Consider the following 24,627-nt stretch of genomic DNA (forward strand, 5'->3'; position numbering starts at 1 on the left):
ACTAACTCAGAAGTTCTATTTGCACTAATGTCATTAACACCCCCTAATCACCAAAGTTTTCCCCTGCTTGTCTTATTTACTGGTCTGCTAACTGGAAGATGGGTGGGCTTATCAAACTTTAGAGTTAGAACTCTCCCTTGGATGGCCTGACCAAATATATAAATCTACTTCAGCTCTGTAATCCCGGTGCTTCAGAGTCTTGCCTAATTCCTTTTTACTTCAAATATTTAAGAGACTGCTTTGTGCCTTTTGGACCCATACACAAACACCTAGAACAAGTCAAGAACCCCGTTTTATATTGTCCTCCAAGGGCACAGCTGTAGCTCTTGGTTGCCTACACTAAACCCTGATTACATCTGAGTAACTTGCTTCCTCCAAAAAGCCAAAGGCTTCACCAACCTCTTCCACCGCAATCCATCTCCCTTTCTATCGGTTGGTTTAGGACTAGTCTTGTGATGCAATTTTGGCCACTCACTCACCAAGAGAGGTCCGCTAGGGGTCACATGGGAGAGATATGCTCTTTTTGGGTTTTTTTAAGATTTTTATTTATTATTTGACAGAGAGAGACACAGTGAGAGAGGGAACACAAGCAGGGGGAGTGGGAGAGGGAAAAGGAGGCCTCCTGCTGAGCAGAGAGCCTGATGCGGGGCTCGATCCCAGGACCCTGGGATCATGACCTGAGCCCAAGGCAGACGCTTAATGACTGAGCCATCCAGGCGCCCTGGGAAAGATATGCTCTTAAAAAGACATGCAGAAAGGAAAAAAATAAAAAGACCCATACTTTCCCTGGGAACATTGTCGTGTCTGGAGGTGATACTGAAGATTGTTGTCCCTTCTCATTACCAGCTCAAAGATAAAGCCAACCTTCAGTGGGTGGTAGGGCCAAGGGGGTCACACAGAAGCAAAGACAGAGTGTAACAGATTATGCCTGAAACCTGCCTTCCCACAAGACATCCTGCAATTTGAATTAATGAATCCCTTACTGTTCAAGAGAGTTGGGTCTAGGTTTTCTGATCCTTTCAGTAGACTGCTGCCTAATATAATCAGAGGGTAAATCCGGAGGACCTTCACCCAGAGAATATTCCTTTTTTTTTTTTTTTTAAAGATTTTCTTAAAAATTTATTTGACAGTGAGAGAGCAGGACAGCACGCGCAGGGGGAACAGCAGAGGCAACGGAAGACGCAGGCTCCAAACTGAGCAAGGAGCCCAACGCGGGACTCCATCCCGGGACCCTGGGATCATGACCTGAACCAAAGGCAGATGCTTAACCAACTGAGGCACCCAGGCACTCTGAGAATATTCCTTTTGGTCTCTACTCTTTTCTTTGCTAATATTCTCACAATTCCCAATCTCAGGCTACAATAAATAGTTAAATAAATCAAAGAGAGAAATATCCCTAAGCCAGAACATTCATAAAATTCCCCTTAATATCATTTAAAATAGGCCAGGTTTCCTGAAAAGATCTCAAAGTATATCTCTGGGAAAAGTTTGGATACTAAGTTATAATAATTGCTGATGATCTAGAGTAGCACCCCTGCAGAGTGAACTTGTGGGCAGTAACCCAAAAACCATTTGATCTTGGGGGTTTAAAGTGACAACTAATTCTTAAAACAAATAAAGAACCACACAGAAGTCATAGAAATAAGGATAAAGCAGGGAGGTATAAATTGCTGGGGGAGGGGGTTTAGCAAATGTAACACCAGACTATAGTTCTCCTCAGCCAAGAGAACTTAATATACTTTGCTTGAAATATTTCATTTCTAAATAAATCATATTTTAAAATTACAAATGGATATGGGCAAAAAACAACTTCATCACCGGTTGTATATTATCAGCATGAAAATCTACAATTCATACTTCTATTAACAGGCTACTGAACATCGTAGAGGTGTCTGCAGAGAGCTAGATCTCCTCAACTTACGCTGACAACAAGGTTTTAATAAATGAACTCTGAACAGGGAGTAGAAGCCCAACAGTCAGAGGTCGTGTAAGGCTGTCTTGGGCTTTAGCTAGTTGCTAGGATAACACTCAACACGTCGAGTTAGGAGTAGAGGACCGTGATCCAGCTAGCTCCCTGCACTTCCCTGCAACATCTGGGGGAATGGCTCTCTGCTTTATTTTCCAAACAGGCAGAATTGACTCTTCAGATGGAATTGATAGAAAGTGAAAAACTGAATCTAATGTGGTAAGAAGCTGTTAAAAGATTAGTATTGGCTTTTGGTGGAAAAACAATTATGCTGAATTACATACACATCTGCCACACACTCAGCAAACTATCAGAGAAGGCAGATTTTCCTCACATTTTACTTCTTGGACCCTTTTCAATTTTCAAATAGAATACAGTGCTCTAGCTATTGCTTACATGCATTTTCTTTAAATAAACTTCGAACAAACTTAGAAAGCCTGATATTGTTTCCTAAAGAAACTCTTATTTCCCAACCACTTACCCAGCAGAAAATAAAAGTATATATACAGTCTGCTTCTGAAAACTGCTTTACAGTTTTCAAAATTCTTTAATGGGCATTCATTTGATAAAGAGCGTTCATTCATTCATTTGCATTATTTCATTGATTGAAAACAACAACAACAACAAACCTAAGCTTCTTATAGCTCTGCTTAGAGCAGTTCTACAAGGATAAAGGGGCATTCATTCATGTTGGCTGTACTGTTCATTCATTCATTCATTCATTCAATAAGTATTCATTGTCTACAACGTGCCAGGCACTGTTCTAAACACTGGGAATACAACAATGGGAAAAAGAAACAGACAAAATCCCTGTCCAGGTGGTACTTACATCCTCAGAAACATGATGTAACTATTTTACATATTTCCATTGCATTATGGTGCCCATTGATAGCGAATAGTTTAGTTTTTCCATGTTGCATTAGGGAAGGAGATTTAAACCATTACTTGAAGGAGCAAGACCCCAAATCTCATACATGGACACAGGTGATAGCTTAACAGTCTGGGGAAAGTTTATTAACTCATGAAGGAAAAAAATTAGGCTCCTTTGATGTATTTCTCAAGTGAGAGAGTGGATTTTCCATTTACCATAAATCCAGCAAAGAACAGTGAACATCACAGAACTCCTTACAACCATTTATCACACACAGATTCACTATGTGCAGGGCATATTCCATTTGTTTTCACTTGCATACTTACATCAACTCTTAGAGTCGTTAAAATTATATTTTCCAGATTAAAACATACACACACACACACACACTCACATGTGCACACACACATCTTGGAGAAATTTGAAGTAATGAGCCTGAAGCTAAATTCGTTGTGAGGTTTCAGTAAGTTAATAGATATGACATGCTTACAACAGTGCCTGACAAAGAGTGTTAGATAAATATTACATATTACTATCATTTCACCAGATTTAAAGATGAGAAAACTGAGGCCCTGAGAAGTAACTGGTCCAAGGTGCAAAGCTGGTTGTGAATCACCTCCCTCCCCAGAGGGACCTAGGCTGATCTCTCCGCCTAGCGGCTGCGCATGTCCAATCCATCCTACGCACCATGACATTAGAGATCCACCATAAGAGTGCTATTTCTATATCATGTTAGAATGCGTTTGATTTGGGCAACAAAAGTCAAGTAGGGAATCTAACCCCCACTAGTCATAAGCCTAGCCACTTGCTACTTTAGAAATGGGGAAACAGAGTTCTGATAACACTGGACACAGGCTGCTCCTTTTTGGGAGGGAGGAAAAAGGTCACAATGACAGACAGTCCTGGGTGGAGTGAAGTTCTCCCCCTGAGACACCAGCACCAGGCTAAGGGAACCCAGAGGCTGGGAAACACCAAAGACAAACATGCCTGCTTTATCATATGCCTGGGGTTTTCACTTCCCTTTAACTTACCACACATATTTCCTGGGCAGGTGAGGACTAGAAGAAAACCTCACAGCTATGTAACTCCCACCGGTTCTGGCCCCTGTTGGCACGCACACACCTGAACCCTATATATGGAAGGATCAGTGGTGAGGGGACACAGCTGAGGCAGAGGGAGAAAGGAAGAGAAGTGGGGGTCCTCTCTGCAGGAGGAAGACCTGTCCTTATCTAGGTCAGTTCAGATAAGTAATCCAAAAAAATTTACTTGAGCGCCCTTCCCACCCCTTGTATGTCACCACACTGCGAAACTTTTGTCCAGACTGCTGATCCTGTATGAGTTCCCTGCTCCCAGGTTCTCTTTAGTTACTAAAACATTTACCCAGTGTAATGGAGTCGTGGTTAGTTAGCATTATTACTTCTTTAGACTGACTCTGCTGGATAATATAAGGGAGTTTTTTTAAGGGAGCACTGTAGTCTAAAAGCCTCTCTTTTGAGGCCCAGTGAGGGGCTTTTCGCAGCCCGCTCCAAGAACAGAGCATGCCCACATTCACAGAAGCCTCTGCTAGAACCATCCCTTCCATAAAGCCTTGGAGGAGAACATTCTCCCTTAGCCGTGGCTGGCTGGACGGTTACAGATGGAAATCATGGTAAACTGAATGTAATCCTGCACCAGAGGGGACATTCGAGTCGTCGGCTGGCCTCCTGGAGGTCACTGTAGATTGGGGGTCAAAGTTCTACCTCTATATGTACTCTGAATATTGTCCCTTTGCATGTTCAGTCTCTCGTCTTCATGCTGCAAACTCAGACCCTCTCCTATTTCTGGTGCCGGCAAGCTCTTGGCGATTTCCCCCTAAAAGCTGCATGCTAGCGAAGCTCCGGCTTTTGTTACAAACCCCAAAGGGCCCTAGAAAGCCAAGGATGTGTGTGTCAAGCATCTCTGACCTGCAGTGTTATTCATCAAGGACCTGCTTGCGATTGCGATCCTTACAGTTTCAGAAAGGAATCTCACTAAGAGGCCAGAGAGAATCATCTGGTGTCACATGGGATAGATTTATTGGTAAAAAGGCTAACAATGAGAGAATTATTAAAGCTTCTTAGCCTGTTATTTAAAAGATGCTGAAGTATTCGGCATCGTTCAAATGCTAAAAGCATATACAAAAGTTTAAAAGACTCCATTACCCTCTGCCTTGTAAGTGCACCCATGAGTCCAGGGAAGCTTTTGAACTCTTGAGAGGACAGCGTCTGGCTAAAAATTCTCTGGGGAGATGAGGTGACAGATGACCCGAGACCTCCTCAAGAACCATTTTTCTCCGACAGCCAGAGTCACAGAAGAGCAGAGCTGGGCGAAGTAACCTTGGCAGAGACACGCAAGGCACGCTGGACGTTGAGTTCAAGAGGAGGGCAAGTGCCATGCGGTGCACACCACCCAATTACAGTCTATTTGTGGAAAGTATAATGTGTATTTTCATTAAAGGACGACTATAGGCTGAGGAGAATCGAGTTGACAGTCTTGGTGTTTAAAGGATCCATCCATATCATCCACAAAGTATGCACAGAAGGAAAATTTTACAAATAAGTATTCGACTCAAAGGGAGATGGGCTGAGATGACAGATGAAAATGAACTCTGTGTAGCGCTGAGTTAGGTCAGAGTGCCCAAGGTGACAGAGAAGTCACACAGCTTCCATAAAGGGACAAGCCCTGAAAAATGAGCCCCCGCTCAAGTAATTCATTTACTTTCCAGCCGACCACAAAATTACCCAGTAAGCCATGAAATTGTGTCTGGAGGCAAACTGCGGCCAGGCCCAGGAAGACAATTTATCACTTTCTGCAAATGCTCTTAAAAATTCAAAATAGGAAAGAGGCTCCATGAAAAACTAGATACTTCATTGTATGGTGAGTCTCATTAGGCTAAGAAAATAGCACCGCTTAACTTTCTTAACTTTCTGTTTATATGACAAGGGTTGAAATGAGGATTATCTAAAAGGACCTCCAAAAAATTAGTTGAGAGACTCTTCTCCCTAATGTTTTCAGATGATGGTTTGCTCAGCCAGGGGTTAGTTGGGTAAGTGACCAGAGCACTGAGCAGTTGTCTCTGTGCCTTCTAGACAGGAATTATACCTAATCATAGAATTACCCCTGCTTCCTAATAGCATCTAATCCAGAATAAAACCCTGTTTCCTTGGACCCTCATCAAAATCACCTAACACAACCCCAAATCCAGTCATAAGTCCTTTCTAATGCCTCCTTACTGAGACAACACACAATTCCCTGAGGAGTGAGGTTGCCCTCACTGGAACAAATTGATAAGCCCAAACTTTCTTCTGCTACAGGTGGATTTGTGGGGGTCTCTGACAGGAAGGCATTGTCAATGTAACAATAGACCAAAGTGTCAGTATGATCTTCCAGTTCAAACCAAGGCAGGCAACTCCCTTGCCCTGTGTATACACATCACAAAAAAGTTAGCTAATGTGGGAAATTCAGTCAAATTTCTCTCTTTCGAGATTCACTCCTAATCATTCTCTAAAATAGGATCAAAAACCATTACTTAATGCGTATTTGTAGGCTCTTTCGATGTGTCAATCTCTAAGGAGGATTCTAGATCATTCTTCTGCTCTCCTTATCCCACATTTCCAAGTAGGAAAGATGCTGACTGGATTGATGAGCTCTGAGCTGTTGATTGCACAGAATCTGGAGAGTGGGAGAGCTAATAGCAATTGAAAGATTCATGGAAGGTGAAATCAACTTACGTGATAGTTAAACCAGGGTAGATGAGGGAGGGAAGAGAGAGTCTGAATCAATTGGGTTTAGAAGAGCCAATTTTGGAGATGAGTCTGGAGTGAGAGAAGACTCTGAAGCAGCTGCAGTAGTAAAGAACTTGGATGTGAATAAGAAGAAGAAAAAGAAGTTTCAAGAAGTTTTTCCGTGCTTTCTGAAAGTACCACAAATTCCTCAACCCTCATATTCCTGTTTGCTTTCTTCAAACAAAACCAAAATAACTTAATCTTTTGGGAGAGATAGCAGGAAATATTTCAATTTCTTTTAATTATGTGTTGTTGCTAGTATGTTTTTTTATGCTCCCCCCCAACACTAGTGACTGTCTATACGACAGTAGAGCATTATACAAGTTCTATTTAAAAGTCGGCTCAAGGGTGCATAGTTTTTGCCCACATCCCAGCCCTTCCCCTACTCCTGCTTCTTGTGTCCCTACCCACCGTGGCACTCCCACGGAGAGGCGGAATGGCCAACAACATCAGACGGCCGCCATTTTTAAATTATCTGGTCTCCCCTACTGAAAAGTGGTTTCCTTGTGGGCAGCAGTTGACTCTACTTACTTTATCGCTGTATGCAGTGCTGCCTAGCACAGGGAAGTCCCTCAAAATGCTTTGGTTTATCAAGTAAGTGTCATCCAGCCTTGTGTTCTAGCCATCATCACCTGGCTCTGTCACTGATAAAGCTTGTAGGGGACCCATTGTAAGTCAACCAGCATTGTCTCCTCCTGTACACTTCTGGAATTTCCCTCTTTCTTTTCCAATTCTTTCACAACAATTATAATTAATGCTGCTTACAGGCATTGTACTAAGCCCTTCATTACTTATGCTAATGCTCACAACAATTCTGCAAGGAAGGCATTATTTTTCCCATTTTGAGGTTAGAATCTGAGGCTTGGAGAAGTTTCATGACATGCCTACAACATAGCTACTAAGTAACGAAAGTGGGACCTGAAACCCAGGTCCCCTTGAGTTTCAGACTCTTCACAGTTGTGCCATGAAGAGCAGACTGAATCTCATACAATGCCCTTCAGTCAGGCCCTACCCTGTGTTACCTGAATTATTTCCCACCCCCTCCCCAAACACCAGCTCAATCGCACTACCAGGATTCCCTTCACGTGTCCCCACAACTTTGTTCTGCTATTGCCTCCTACTGAAGGCCCCTCTTGCTTGACACTCTGTTCTACTCGCCCATTTTTGAAGACCCAGCTCAATGTCTTCTCCATCATGAGGCCATTTCTATTTTCTCCACCCTCCACTGGATGTGATCTTGCTTCTCTCTCACACCTAGTTTGAACCTCTCTGATAACACATATTATATTCTGCTCCAAATGAGAGCAATTCTGATGCACATGTTTTACTTTATCCTTTTTATATTTCCAGGGAGGACTAATAATAGCAAACACATATAGCACTTACTAGGTGTCTGGGAATAGTCTACACACTTCACATGTATTAAGTAGCTGAATCCCTGTGATAACTCCATTTGGTATGCAGTACAGCACAGAGAGATCTGTAAACGTGCCTGGGGTCACAAAACCAACAAGGAGCAGTGACAGGGAGGGACCCAGACAACCCAGAACCAGGGCCCGTACCATGAACCCTGGGGCCAGGCCGCCTACACATAGCAAGATCACAATAAGTGTTTGTTGAGTCAAAGAATGAATGATTATACAACCGCCTGAACACAAGGCAACCAATTTCGTGTAAAATTAAACAAGCCAGTCACAGTATTTAGCTTATTTAACATCCAGTTGCCTCAAATTCATAGCATTAAGAAGAACTTTTATGGAGTCATCATTGACTTTTTTCATTTCTCCAACAAAAATTTTCTGCAGACTATGGGTCAGCCCCTGGACTAGAAGCTACCTGAGTCTGGGCCTTGAGAACTCGCAACGAGCCACGGAGAGGAGCTTACAGGTGTCCACTTAGACATGCAGTATCTGGAACTTTCTAACTAACTGTACTTGGCTTTCTTGCTGTTGTAAACCATGGACTAAAGCGGTGGTTCAATCTAGGTTGATTCTCCCTTCCCCATCCGGCACTGTCTGGAGACAATTTTGGGGTCACAGTTGGGGGTGTGGGTGGAATCCACGGAGGCTGCCATGCACAGGACAGGACGGTCTCACAATAAAGAGCTATATTGCCCACAATGTTGATAGTGCTGAGAAACCCTGTTATCAAAAATGTAAAGAAAAAACTCTGTAGCAAAAAAAAATCAAAGAGGCAACTAGCAGATAAATAAGCCTTGGAAACCGAATACACAGTACGGGGACTACAAACAACAAAACTGTACTATACACATCTGACTTGCTACGACACCAGATCTTAATTTTTCTCAACACTAGAAGAAATGATAATTGTATGACATCATAGACATGTTAGGTAATGCTACACTTGGAATCATCTTGCAACATAGATGTGTCAAACCGTAGGTCATACACCTCCGACTTACACAATGTTGTATGTCAAATATAACTCAATTTTTAAAAATCAGAGATGAACAAAAAGCTCTCATTTGGGGGTAACTCTCAGACTCTTTAAGGAAAAGGCCTGCGTAAAATTGAAAAAACAAAAAAGAAATTAAACCAGAGCACTGATAAAGAAATAAACAAAGTATACACAGCAAAATAAAATCAAGTTTAAAATATTCCTTTAATCTGCAGTGTTGACAAATCAATCTAATTACCGGGGATTTTGCAAATGCTCTCAGTGGTGCTGGTGCTGGAGTGCTGGATGGAGGAAGATTCGATTTCCAGCCTCCCCCAGAAATTCTCTAAGGAAAATTTGTTAGTTAGCCCTCCTTGCGTGCTACAGAGCCAAGGTTCTAGAATGAGAAACTGCTTCATCTAAGATAAAACATGACTTCTAAACCTGGAGCGGACAGGATGCCTGGTTCGGGAATACCCGTTCTATTTTATAGATTAAATATGGACCTAGAGACCACCTCCTACAGACCAGCCTTCCAGAGGAGTGAGATGGTGACCCTTTCTTGGCTGCACAGATCCTGGTGTGGGCTGCTCTTGGGCTTTTAAGGACCCAAAGAAGGGTCTTTCCCCAAAATACTCCTACCTAACCCTAAAGTGGAGGAAGCATTCATTCTCACATAGGACAAAGGGAATACACGGAATAGTACCAGAATGCCTGTGTTCAAATCCAGCTCTACCATTTATTAGCTGTGTGACCTTGGATAAATTACTTAACCTCTCAGTGCCTCAGTTTTGTCCTCTGTAAAATGAGGGGCGACCCACCTCACTGGATTCTTGAGGTAATGAAATAAATTAATTTGCAGGTAAAGCACTGAGAATAATTCCTTCCACACAAGAAGAGCTATATAAACCTTAGTTATTCTTATTAGAATGAGCGCATTGGAGAAAGAAGCTGCATTGCATTTTTATAGATTTCCCTGGGCCCAGTATAGTGCCTATGTTACTCCCAGAATATGTGACAGTGATTACACTCCCAAGTGGTTTTGCTGTGGTTTGATGTCAATATTTTACTCAAGGAGTAAACACCTCATTGGTGTTGATATAATTTTGAGCTTTTGCCAAGTTACTAGATTATCTGAGACCTTTTTTTTTTAAAGATTTTATTTATTTATTTGACAGAGAGAGACAGCGAGAGAGGGAACACAAGCAGGGGGAGTGGGAGAGGGAGAAGCAGGCTTCCCGCAGAGCAGAGAGCCCGATGGGGGACTCGATCCCAGGACCCTGGGATCGTGACCTGAGCCGAAGGCGGACAGTTAACGACTGAGCCACCCAGGCGCCCCCTGAGAACTTTTTTTGAGTTTATTTGGAGTTAAAATATAGAGGAAGTCTCACAGAAACTTAGATTTTAGTACTTTAAATGCTTCTTTTAATTAATTTTTTGAGAGAGAGAGCGCACTTGTGCACACAGTCACGTGAGCAGGGGAGAGGCAGAGGAAGAGGGAGAGAGAGAATCCGTAAGCAGGCTCCACACTCAATGGCAGAGCTGGAGGCAGGGCTCAATCTCACGACCGTAAGATCATGACCTGAGCTGAAGTCAAGAGTCGGATACTCAACTGACTAAGCCACCCAGAACCCCCAGTACTTTAAATGTTTTTTAAAAGTGTTTTGGTCAATATGGAGAAAAGGAACTGATAAAGGTCCACCTGGGGTTGGGGCGCAGGAGTGGGAAGGGGAGAACAAATATCAAAATGTGTTCTCATTTCCATCAGAATTTCTTTTTTGATGCATTTATTAATTTTATTTCTACTTTCTATTGAATAAAGTGCCCTAATCTAAATGTACAGCATGACGCATTTTACATATGCATAACTGCTCATAACCACCAGATCCAGAGCTGGAAGGAACATTCTAGCATTCCAAAGGATCCCCTTGCCCCTTCTTAATACCCTAAAGGGGACTAAGCCACTCTCCAACTTCCATCACTATCAGGTAGTTTTGTGAGTTCTTGCACTTGGTAAAGAGATATCTTTCTATGTTTTGTTTTGTTTTGTTTTGTTTTTCTGAGAGCTTTATTGTTTTACTTTTCATGCTTTAGTTTGTGATTCATTTCAAATACATTTTTGTGTGTGTATGGAATGAACTATGAGGCAAGTTATTTTTTTTCTGCATATATATCCAATTGCTTCATGACTATTTATTGAAAAGACTGTCATTCCCCCACTGAGTTGCAGAGGTACCTTTATTATAAACCAGTTGACCTGTACCCAAGGGTGTGTTTCTGGACTTTCTAATAGTCTCTCTGTGTTCCTCTGGTATATTTGATTATCCTTTGTTAGTACCATACTGAACTAATTATGATAGTTTTATAGTTTCATAAGTTTTAAAATTTGGTAGTGTACAAGTCCTCCAATTCTGTTCTTTAAATTGTCTTAGGATTCTAGGCCTATTGCATTTCCATCTAAATGTTAAATTCAATTTGTACATTTCTACCAAAAGGAAAAAAAACACCTTTGTTGGGACTTTTAGTATGATTGCACTGAATCTCTAGATGACTTGAGGAGAACTGGCAGAATAACCATGTTTACCTTAATGTATGAGCATGGTAGATCTCTCCACTTACATACGACTTTCTTGAATTTTTCTCAGTGGTGTTTGGTAGTTTTTAGTGTGGAGATCTTGCACATCTTTCATTAGGATTACTCCTAAGTAGTTACTGTTTTTTGATGCTATTTTAAAAGATACTTTTATTTAATATTTCATTTTTCCTTTAGTTTGTTTCTAGTACATAGAAATGCAATGCAACAAACATGCTAAATGTGTTGATTAAATCTAACAATGTATACACTCTTTTGAATTTTCTATGCAAACAATCTCTTTATATATGAATAATACAAATGTTATTTCTTGCATTCCAATTTTTATCTTTTACTTCCTTTTCTCACCTTTTTCCCTGGATAAAACCTAAAAAACAATGTTGAATGGCAGTGGAAATAGAGGTCATCTCTTTCTTGTTCCTAACTTCTAGAGGAAAGCATTCACTATTTCACCCTTAAATAAGATACTTGCTGTTGGGTTCTTGTAGACATGTAAGTTTCAGGTTTTATTCTAGGCTTGCTAAGAATCTTTAATGTGAACAGGTATTGAATTTTATCATATGATTTTTTTACATTTATTAAGATGCTCATGCATTTTTTTCTCCTTTTAGTTGTTAATGTAGTAGATTATACTGATTCATACTTTTGAATAGTAAAACAGCCTGTCTCTCTCTCTCCTAGAATACACACCACTTAATCATAATGCATTATCAGGGGTCCCATTTGCTAATATTCTGTTTAAGATTCTTTTTCTCTGTATTTCTGTGCTAAATGGGCCTATAATTTTCCTTTCTTTTATTTCTGTGGCAGATTTTGGCCTCATTGTTATACTATCCTCATAAGGTAAGTTAGAAAGTATTCCCTCTTCCTCTGTTTTCTAAAAAATTATGCTAAGATTGGTATAATTTCTTCCTTAAATATTTTTGAAGAATTCATCAGCAAAGCTCTCTAGACCTGGAGTTTTCTTTGTGGGAGTATTTTATATTACAGTTTTAACTACTTTAATATATGTAGGATTATTCAGATTGGCCATTTCTTTTGGGGCAGTTTTGGTAAATTGTGTTTCTTCCCTTCCTTCCTACCTTCCTTCCTTCCTTCCTTCCTTCCTTCCTTCCTTCCTTCCTTCCTTCCTTCCCTCCTCTTTCTTCCTTGATCAGTCATGCATCAGTGTTCATCCATTTTATTAATCTTTTCAGAGAAACAACTTTTAATTTTATTGATTTTCTCTGTTTACAACTGCTTTATATTTTACTGATTCTACTTTTATCTTTATGATTTTGTTACTTTCTTTGGGTTTAATTTGTTGTTCTTTACCAAATATTTTTGATAAACAGAAACTTAGATTGTTAATTTTCAACATTTCTTTTTTTCTATTTTATTTAAAGCTAGAAATCTAAGCACTATTTTAGCTGCATTTGGCATGTTTTGATATGCCATATTTTTGCTATCATTCACTTCACAATATTTTCTCATTTTTACTGTGATTTCTTCTTCAACTCATGAGCTAATTAGAAATATGTTGCCTCCCAAAAAAAATTTAAAAAAAAAGAAATATGTTGCCCAATTTCCAAACAATTAGAGGTTTTCGTTCGGCTGAAATCTAGCTTTCTGTTTTTAAAGAAAGAATCTATAGTTCTGTTTCTGCTTTTAGTTCAATTCCACTCTGGCCAGAGAATATACTGTATATTATTTCAATCCTTCGTAATTGATTGGAACTTGAGTTTTGTTCCAACATATGTTCTATTTTGGTAAGATGTACCCTGCAGTTTGGGAATGCTGACTTTTTTGTCTTCTTATTTTATCAGCTACTGAGAGAGGTATTTTTAAATCTACATCTATGGTTGTATATTTATATAGTTATTTTTGTTTTATATATTTTAAGTATATGTTAGTTACATACACATTTAGAATTATGTTTTCCTGTTGAATTGACCCTTGCCTGATTGTGAACTATCCCTCTTTCTATCACTAGTTCCCTTGTCTTAAAGTTACTTTGATAGCCACAGTCATACCAGCTTTCCCTTTGTTCGTGTTAGCATGGCCTATCATAGTGAACATCCTTTAACTTTCACCCTACCTGCATTCTTATATTTAACGTGCAAATTACAAACAAGAAGTATTTGGGATAATTTTTTAAAATCCAGTCTGACAATTTTGGTCTCTTAACCATAGTATTTAGTCCATTAATGTTTAATGTAATTACTAACACATTTGGGTATAAGTCCATCTTGCTTTTTGTTTCTATTTAACCTTTTTGTTCCTTTGTTCCTGCTTTCTAAACTTCTATTTAACTAATCAAGTATTTCTCAGTATTCCATTTTATCTTTTCTGCCGGCTTTCTTTTAGAGATTTTATTTATTTATTTGAGAGAGAGAGAGCAAGAGAGAGCACATGCAGGAGGAGAGGGAGAAGCAGGCTCCCTGCTAAGCAGGGAGGCCGATGTGGGGCTCGATCCCCAGGACCCTGGGATCATGACCCAAGCTAAAGGCAGACGCTTAACCAGCTGAGCCACCCAGGTGTCCCTCTGTTGGCTTTTAATCAAACATTTTCATATTATTCTTTTAGTGGTTACTCTAAAGATTATAATATGTATCTCATTCTTGACTAAATATGATCTACCTTAAATTAGTACTTTCACTACTTCATCAGTAACGCAAAACAGTTTAACTCCATTTACCCTCCTCCTGCTTTTGTGACATTGCTTTTGAATATTTTTCTCTCACAAATGTTGTAAACCCCATGAGACTATCGTTGTTGCTCTAAGTTACAAATATTTTTCCATATTTATCCCATTACCCTTCCTGGTGATCTTCTTTCCTTCCTGCAGATTCTTGGGATCATTTTCTTTTATCCTGAAGAACTTCTTTTAGGATTTCTTATATTTAAGTCCTGCTAGTTACAACTTTGCTCAACTTTTAATTGTCTGAAAAGTCCTTAATTTGCCATAATTTTTGAAAGATTTTTTTTTCAGAATACAGAATTCTAGATCAGCAGGGTTTCCTTTTTCCCCTTCAGCACTTTAAAAATATCATTCCACTGACTCCTACTTCCCTAATCTTTTTAAAGATTTTATTCATTTACTTGATAGAGCGAGCAGCACAAGCAGAGGGAGCGGCAGAGGCAGAGAGAGAAACAGGCTCCCCGCGGAGCAGGGAGCCCGATGCGGGACTCATCCCAGGATCCTGGGATCATGACCTGAGGCAAAGGCAGACGCTTAATCGACTAAGCCACCCAGGTGCCCTGTACTTCCATAATTTTTGTTGAAAAGTTAACTATTTGTCTTAATATTGCTCTTTGAAAATGATCTGGTCTGAAACATATATTTCTTACTCATCTATATTTTCCATATCCCTTCATCATATAATATAAGCTTCTTAATGGCAGGGACAATCTGACTTGTTCATTCTCAGCATCTGGAATTATACCTGGTGCTTCTATATTTAATGCATAATCTTAAAAAGAATTTATAAGTGAATGACTGAATTATTTAAGTATAGTGCAATGCCTAACAAAAGTAGCGACTTAACAGAGTGAATGAATGAAGCCATTGTCCCTTGACAAAATCCACACTCTTATTTCTAAGAGCCACTCAGATGGTTGCACAGATCTCCTGCTTAAATTAAATTTCACCATTGCATAAACACTTTATTTACATTCATAGCTTTGATAAACTCGACTTGCATATTATATCTCCAGATAATAATATCTGAAAATAAGATATTAGTAATAAGAATCTTAAGAATAAGATTCTTTTTAGGTTATTTATTACATTAAAGATGAGCCAAACCAAAATGTGTTCTATTGCAATTAGCTTTTAGATAAATTGATTTCAAAATGTAATTTCCAAAGGATGGAGATTTATTAGACACAGAGATTAAAGGAGGTTACAGTGATTTTAAGCAAATAAAGATGATGCTCATTCTCAGAAAACATCAGCCTTAACAACCAGCAGAGCCAGACTTACAAATAGATGGAACTTCTATTCCTTGCCAAAGTAAAGGAAACACATTTAAAACAAATTGGTTTTGCATATTACTCTCAGCTATTTTTGGTAAACAAGAATATTCAGGGGCGCCTGAGTGGCTCAGTCGGTTAAGCGTCTGCCTTCGGCTCAGGTCATGATCCCAGGGTCCTGGGATCGAGCCCCGCATCGGGCTCCTTGCTCCGCGGGGAGCCTGCTTCTCCCTCTCCCACTCCCCCTGCTTGTGTTCCTGCGCTCGCTGTCTCTGTCTCTGTCAAATAAATAAATAAAATCTTTAAAAAAAAAAAAAAGAATATTCAGCCTTCTTGTCTGTTAACAAAGTTTACAAAATCGACGTAAGTTTCACCTCAGTGATTGCTTAAACACTTCAAGAATTCCTTTATATCACTTTACAACACAGGAGGCGAGCCTTTGAAGCTCAGATGCTTATCCAACCTCTAGTTCGTTAATGGAAGGAGAAAACAGGCTGTGCATTAATCAGAGCGAATAGTTGTTGTGCCATATCAGTAGAGGTATAGAAGAGAGTGGGGAAACGAAGAACTGCCCATTTGTCTCTGAGCCACCTATGTGATCTTTGGATCCATCACACCAGGAACTTCTCTCACAATGGGAAGAGTTGCGACCTGGCTATCTCTATTTTGAAACATCCATCTGGGACCAAGCTTTCTTGAAATCAGGAATAGCGGTGGATACATTGTTTGTTTCTTCAACAAATATTTGTCGTACACCTATTATGTGCTTCGGTGCTTTGGAACTTTTTGTGAATAAAATAGTCAAAATCCTGATGTCAAGCAGCTCACGTTCAGTAGGAGAGGGAGAAGAGTGACAGAGGCAGGAGAGTGAGAAAGTGCTGTGAGCAGGAAAGAGCCAGACGCAAGGCTGTTGAGAGTGGGCCGCCCAGGAGCTGCCTGGATGATGGGGCAGAGACAGTGGGGTGGAAGTGAGAACTCAGAGCATTCATAATGAGGCAAGAGACTTCTAGAAACAAGGAGCATGGAGATATCAGGACTTTCCGACTGTGAACACATTTCCCAGTGTAATGGATGCCATGTGACGCTGACGAGCACCCGTAAAGAGAACTGTTCTAGCAAAGGCTTTCTGGAAATGCCCCTAGAGTTACTGTTAGTGATAATGATTTCTTATTAGTGCCTATTAATATAATAGCTGCAACTATTTGTGGCATGCTTGCTTTGTACCAGGCATGACCCTGAGGGCTGTGGAGGCTACCTCATGTCACCCTCTACTAACCTAATGGTGTGGGCACATTTTAATCCATATTATAGATATGGCTGCAAAGACTTGGAGAGAAGCATTTACTCAAGTTCACAGAACTAACCAATTGTGGAACCACAGTATTAACGGGAGTCTGCCAGATGGCAGAACTACTGTGCTTGGTAGGGGTCAGAATATGTGACTGAATATCCAGAATTATTTAACAAATATTTATCAGGTACCCACCAAGGGGCAGAAACTGCACCAAAATTATAGAACGGAGGGGCCTTACATACGTCTAATCCTCTCATTCTAGGCATGAGAAAACTGAGGCTTATGGAAGTTGAGGGAATTTACGATAAAGTAACCTATCTTTGTCACCTATGAATGGGAGACAAGAGATGAAAAGACAGAAAGAAATGATAGCTCTATAGATTTTTATTTTAAAACATTTAGGTGGTGACATCACCATGATGGAGACCTCAGCCTCTGGCCCCCCACAAAGATCAACAATTCCATAGCTATCCACAAACCAAAATAACTCAGTGGGGGGCGTGGGGGGGAGGCTCAGGAGTCCATTTAAGCAACCTCAGCAACGCAGGAGAACACAAAACCGAGCACAGCGGCAGGTAAAGGGAAGGAAGAACAGCTTCATTTGGCCTCCATCGTCTCACCGCCCCCCACCCCCCACCCCCAGCCAGCACTGTTCTAGGCCCAGAGGGAACGCCTAGCTAGAGAAAGTTCTCTTGCTGGGAGAGGGAAAGCAGATGGTCAACCGGCTTGGGGAGCCTTTCCAGATACTTGCTTCCGTGTCACTCCACCTGAAGACCAGCAAAGCTGAGGTGTGGAGAGATCGTCAGTGACGAGGCAGAAGAGCAGGGGCGACAGGTCCGAGCCACACAGCAGGGCGTCCCCCCTAGCGTGCTCTGCAGAGGAGCCCAGCAGCTCTTGTCGCTGAAAGAAGCGATGGCATGGCAGTCGTCACACATCCCACGCAGATTTTTTTTTAAAGCCTTTTGATTTTTATTTTATTTTTTTTATAAGAGACAGAGAGAGAGGCAGAGGGAGAAGCAGGCTCCCCGCTAAGCAGGGAGTCCGATGCGGGACTCGATCCCAGGACCCTGGGATCATGACCTGAGCCAAAGGCAGACGCTTAACCATCGGAGCCACCCAGGTGCCCCCGCGCAGCTTTTCCTGGGTTTTCACCCCAGGGGCATTTCCCCGCCGCCTGAGTTCCTCTCCACTCCCTAGCCTGCTCCACCCCCACCAGAGCCCAGGATCCCCACTGGCAACCCCCCCTCCCCAAGCCTCTGCAGCAGCAGAGGTACACAATGCAAGGCCAGGGTCCCTGCGGCGGACCCTCCCTCGCAAGTGCGGGCTGGAGGCTAGCCGCTCTAGCTGTGCACCTGTCCGCCCTTGCCCTGCCCCCCATCACCAGCCTCCCCTGCTGTGCACAGGCCGGGGGCAGATCCTGCGGCCACATGAGTGCCTACAGAGAGCCGAAGCCCCTGAGCTGCTCCCGGGCCTGGCCTTCGCGCTGTCCCGTCACTGGCCTCCACGCCTGGGTCTGCTCGCCGCTAGCCGCGCACCTGCGCCCTGCCGACCAAGTCCCGTCGCCAGCCTCTGCTGCAGGTGTGCGCGCCCCGGGCGAGAGCCCGAGGCCGGGCTGCGCGCCTCCAGCTTTCACTGTGCCCGAAGCAGAATAAGAAAGGAAAAAGTAAAATCGTCTTTGTTTGCTGATGACATTTAAAAAATCCCAACAATTCCAACAACAACAACAACAACAACCTGTTAGAATAAATTCAGTAGTAAAGTTTCAGGATATAATATGAACCTACAAAAGTCAGTTGCATTTCCATATACTGACAAAGAACTCTCTGAAAAAGGAAAATAATCCCATTTACAATAGCACCAAAAACAATACCATACTTAGGAATAAATTTAACCAAGGAACTGTAAGACAAAACTGTAAGACATTAATGAAAGGAATTAAAGAAGACAAAAATAAATGGAAAGATATCTCATGTTCATGGATCAGGGAATTAATATTGTTAAAGTGACCATATTATCAAAAGCGATCTACAGATTCAGGGTAATCCCTATGGAGATTCCAAAGGTAGTTTTCACAGAAATAGAATTAATGATCTTAAAGTATATATGGAACTACCAAAGACCCCAAATAGTCAAAGCAATCCTGAGAAAGAAGAACGAAGCTGGAGGCATCATACTTCTGATTTCAAACTGTACTGCAAAGCTATAGTAATCAAAATAATATGGTACTGGTATAAAAGCAGATACAGAGATCCCCCCGCCAAAAAAAAAAAAAAAAAAAACCAGAATTGAGAGCCTAGAAATAAACACTTGCATATGCAGTCCACTAATACTTGAAAAGGGAAGCAAGAATATACAATGGAGAAAGTCTGGTTTCTTCAGTAAATGGTGCTGGAAAAACTGGGTGTTCACGTGCAAAACAATGCAAATTGGACCCCTATCTTACACAACTCATGGAAATTAAACATAAGACCTTAAACTGTAACACCTAGAAGAAAACAGGAAAAAAGCTCCCTGACATGCTTTTGGCAATAATTATTTTGAGAGGACAACATAAGCACAAGCAACAAAAGCAAAACCAAGTGGGACTACACCAAGCTAAGAAAGTTTCTGCACAGCAAAAGAAATAAGCAACAAAATGAAACAGCAACCTTACAAGAGGGTCAGCAAAAGGGCAGAAAATATTTGTCAATCATATATCTTATAAAGGGTTAATTTCCAAAATATGTAAGGAACTCAACCAATTCAAAAGCAAAAAATAAAAAACAATGAAACAAAAACAAAACCAAAACTGAATAAAAATGGTCAAAGACCGAGTCACGGAGCTGCAGCTTGCAGAGGACTCAGCAGCTTCCCCCAGACGACCCCACCCCACCCCCAACTGCCTGAAGCTCCATCCCCAGGCCCTCCGTCTCCCACCATTTTCCTCCATTTCCCCTGAGGAAAAGGAATCCTATAGTATGTCCGCTACCCAGAAACTCCACTCTCTCGATCCTTTTGTGGATGCAAGTAAGGGTGATGATCTGCTTCCTGCTGGCACTGAGGATTATATCCATATAAGAATTCAACAGAGAAATGGGAGGAAGAGCCTTACTACTGTCTAAAAACTTGCTGATGATTACGATAAAAAGAAACTAGTGAAGGCTTTTAAGAAGAAATTTGCCTGCCATGGTGCTGTCATTGAGCTTCCAGACGATGGAGAAGTAATTCAGGCACAGGGCAACCAGCACAAGAATAGATGCCAGTTCCTCTCTCGAAGAGACGGGACTGGCTAAGGACGACCAGCTGGAGGTTCATGGGCTTTAAGTGCTTTGGGCTCACTGAAGCTTAAGTGAGGATTTCCTTCCCATGAGTAGAATTCCCTTCTGCCCTTTGTCACAAATTTAAAAACCTCACGGCTTGTATAATGGAACCATTTCGGGTCTGCTTTTCACTTGGACGAGTGTCACTCCTTCATGCAATAAACTGAAAAGAGTCATGCTGTCTAGTCTTGAAGTCCCTCATTTAAACAGAGGTCAAGCAGTAGGTGCCGGGCAGTGTCCAGCCTGAAACCAAGCAGTAACGAGATGTTTTGGTCCAGCCCAGAGCCCCAAGATCACGGCCAGCTGTGTCTGGCCTGGAGCTCCTCGGCTCTCCCTCTTCAGAGTCCCCTGCCCTAAGAGAATGTCACCACCTGAAGAGCCCGCGGGGAAGCTGAGAAGACAGGATGGGGTCAGACAGCACCAGCAGCTGTGCTGCTAGAGGGAGTCATGGGTAGTCCAAAAGAGAGCCCTGGTGTCTCCAGCCTGACGGGGGGCAGAGCTCAGAGCAGCCACCTTCCCTCTAGTGACATGTGATGGGACATCGGGCTTGCCATCACAGTATTTCTGACCAGACATTTCCCTGGCTAATCGGGGTCCGAACCCCAGAATGTGAGGCCAACCTTCTATCAGAGTGAAACTTTTGATGGTAACAAACTTCAGACTGATGGATCAGCCACGTAGCTGGCTGCAGAGCTTGCAACTTTCTAGCAACAGTGGCCCAATGGCATGTAACAGACTGGTATTCGGTTTATTTTTTCTTTCAGTTTTAACGTTACATAATGTCTACAAACCCTTCTGTAAATAAAATTTGTTGTCAGAGAAATCGGGTGTGGAGAAAAGGGAGCCCCAGTGCACTGTTGGTAGGAATGTAAATTGGTGGAATGGAAAACTACCAAAAAATTAAAAATAGAACTACCATGTGATCCAGCAATCCCACTTCTAGGTATATATCCAAAGGCAATGAAACCACTATCTCAAAGAGAAATCTGCACTCCCCTGTTTAGTACAGCATTATTCACTATGGCCAAGATATGGAAATAACCTAAGTGTCCATCAACTTAGCTGGTTGGGGGAAGGGCTAAAGATGTGAGATAGAGATAGAGATGTAGAGACATACACACAATTGCATATTATTCAGCCTTGAGAAGGAAGGAAATCCTGCCATTTGTTACAACGTGGATGAACCCTGAGGGCATTATACTAACTGACATCAGTCAGACAGAGAGAGACAAATACTGGATGATCTCACTTATATGTAGAATCTAAAAACACTGAACTCATAGAAACAGAGTAGGATGGTAGTGGCCAAGGGCCAAAGGGTTGGGAAAATGTGGAGATGTTAGTCCAAGTGTATAAACCTTTAGTTAAGATGGCTGTATTGCAGGGATCTAAGGTTGAGCGTGGTCACTGTAGTTAACAACACTGTATTGTGTGCTTGCAAGTTGCTGTGACAGTAGAATCTTAATGTTCTCACGTGACAACAAAATGGTGATTACGTGAGGTGATAGATACGCTAACAAAACTTACTGTGGAAAACATTTTGCAATATACGTGTTTCGAATCATCCCACTAAATAGCTTCAACTTACACAATTTATATGTCAATAAATAAATTCTGGAAATCTAAAGTACAACATGATGATTATAGTTAACAATACTGTAATTTTTCCTGAAAGTTGCTGAGAGGCAAAATCTTAAATGTTCTCACCACACACACACACACACACACACACACACACACACACACACAGAGGCATGAGACAATTAGGTGATGGAGATGTCAACCAACCCCACCGTGGTAATTATCTTGCAGTATAGAAGTGTACCAAATCAACACTGTATATCTTAAACTTAAACAATGTTACTGTGTAAATTACATCTCGGTAAAGCTGGGGGGAAAAAACTGAAAAGATCAGTCCGACATGTAAACATTCCTTAGAAGTTACTGCTCTTCTGTTCAGTCGGTCACTGAGAATGACTGAATCAAGAAAAAGTTAAGTGGCATTAACTTTTCCTCCCCACCAAAAGCTGCTTTCAGAGTGAAGTTTGTGGCTTACAGGCCTTTTTGTCTGTGTTTATAATGACTGTTAATAGACTGTTTGGAGATCGCTCTAATTAAATATGGCAACTGAAAGAAGTAGGACCTCCCCCAACAAAGGACATGTGGCTTTTAACTGGAGTCAGGCAGACTGTAAACTTTCCCCACTTTGGCCCACCAAAAACTTGGACTTGGCCATTACAATGGCACCACATGAGATGCATTCACTGAATTAACATCTGGGCCTGGTTATCAGTTTGTTTTCATCTGGAATATTCATTTTTAAAGTTTGGCCCGTGTTTCCCATTTATTTTTCAAAAGGTGTATTAGGTTCCAAATACTTGAAACAACCCGTGGCAGGCGTCAACCTGGCTCAATTCTTGGAAAGGACTTACAGCAGAAAAACCCCTATGAGCTAAGTCACATTCACATAATTCAGGTAGATTGCAGTGGGGAGGGAGGTCAAGTTGATACTAATTACTTAGCAAGAGCATTCTTTATGGAACCCACAAAGGAAAACTTTAATCCAGTTCCAGGAGTTCTCGTTGATTTCTGTCATGTAGCCTGACTAACAAGCCCTGATTTATGTGAGGGCTATGGCCATGATGATTCTTCTCTTCAGCCAGCAAGAAACCTATGCTCATGAGAATGAGGTGCCATCTTCAAAGTATATTCCGCAGAGAGTTGATCGGAAATCAATATGGAAAAAAAATCACTTTAAAAAATGTTCTTGCAGGCAAATAGGTTTGGCAAATGCCAAGTGAAATTTAAGGTAAATGAGTTTGGTCTATGACAATATTTTAGAATGTTCAAGGGACAATTGTGCCTCTCCAAGCTTATCTGAAGATAGCCTTTTGTTTGTTTGTTTGGCAGAGTATCCTGGCTTCATCTTTTCTTTGCAGTGTGTCCCCCTGTTTTAGGGCCAGTCACCATCCACTCTGTCAGCTTTCTCATTTTCAAAAGAGAATAACACTTATTTTGATGGGTTTAATATGAGGATTGAGTAAAAGTTTATATACATGTGAATTGCCTGGCACATGACAAAGCCTACAAATGGCTGTTTCCAGGCATGGGCATGACTCTGGTGATAAAGACTAATAATGTACCTGTCTCTTCACAGCCTCCACTTTTTTTTTAAACATGTGTGTAGCCCTTCACAGCTTAAAAGCCTGAATTTTTTTCTCTTTCTTTGGGCAATCTCATCTCTGATGCTGCTACCTTGACCTCTGTTTCTTGCACTTCTCTCCAGGGTCTCATTATTGTGTCTGTCCCAGCCCATGCTAATGCATACATGCTCACGGCGTTCTCCAAAACGTGAAATTTGGGGGAAACACAGGATTAAACCATGTTCAACAGACGTTACACATTTCATTTCAGCAGGATGTCTCTGAGCCTCAGTTATGTACGGCATTGTGCCCCTCCAGGAGGGAGCTATAACAGAGAGCATATTTTCCAAATTTGTGTTACAGTGGAACTCCACTTTTCTTGGAGTGTCTATGGGTCCCAGTGGTCTACAGAACACACGTTTGGAAATGCTACTGTAGAGGCTTGATGGAAATGAAATGGCCCCACTGCTAAAGTCAAGGAGAACCTCTGAGACTATCCCCAGTAATCTGACACTGTCCTCTGACACTGATCAGAGGTTAAGAGTGACACGTACCTATAGCGTCCAGCTTAATTACATTATCACAAAAACATTTTGATAATGCCACAGCTAAAAAAAACTTCACAGACAGCAAAATCTTGAGTAGCATAAATTTCCCAGGCTACAAAGTATACCAGGACAGATGGAGTTTTCTGGTTAATTCTGGTTAATTTAGGGTAAAAATATTTATAAAATTGATAGGTGTACTTTTTGGACTTTGTCAATTCAGTAAATAAACATAATTGAACACGTCTTGATGATTTGAGTTATTTGTGGTATTAGGAGGCAGGGCCTTTGGGAAGTAACTAGGTCATGAGGGATCAACCCTTATGATGGGATTAGTGCCCTTCTTAGAAGGGGCATGAGAGAGCTTGCTTCTCTGCTCTCCACCAGGCAAAGACACAAGGACAATGCTGTTTGCAAACCGGGAGCAGGCCCTCATCGAGAACCCTTCCTGGCCTTCAGAATTATGAGAAATAAGTGTCAGGTGTCTGAGGCACCCAGTCTGTGGTAACTTGTTACAGCAGCCCAAGCAGCCTAAGACAAGGGCCTCACAAAGGCATGGCAGACATTGCCAACGAGACAATCCTTTACCCCTTCTAGGGAAAGGAAGGGCTCCAGCTAGCATGTTAGTTGCATCCTGATCGATTGCAGATTTTTGCTGAACACACTGACCTCTGACTCCTGAGAGAGGTCTGTCCCGATGACTCGTTGCTCAGAGGCTTGTCTATTGTGACACCTTCTGTCTTTGTAGGGCTCAAACAGCAT

General features: G+C 41.5%; 1 pseudogene; it reads left to right on the forward strand.

The window, feature by feature from the left end:
* The first annotated feature begins 19,835 nt into the window (after nt 1–19,835).
* On the forward strand, nt 19,836–20,233 carry LOC123836420 (eukaryotic translation initiation factor 1-like; annotated as a pseudogene).
* Nucleotides 20,234–24,627: the final 4,394 nt, after the last annotated feature.

The sequence above is a fragment of the Mirounga angustirostris genome, unplaced genomic scaffold (assembly GCF_029215605.1).
Source record: "Mirounga angustirostris isolate CCGP_5_RB_7025 unplaced genomic scaffold, mMirAng1.0.hap1 SCAF_8, whole genome shotgun sequence".
NCBI lineage: Eukaryota > Metazoa > Chordata > Mammalia > Carnivora > Phocidae > Mirounga > Mirounga angustirostris.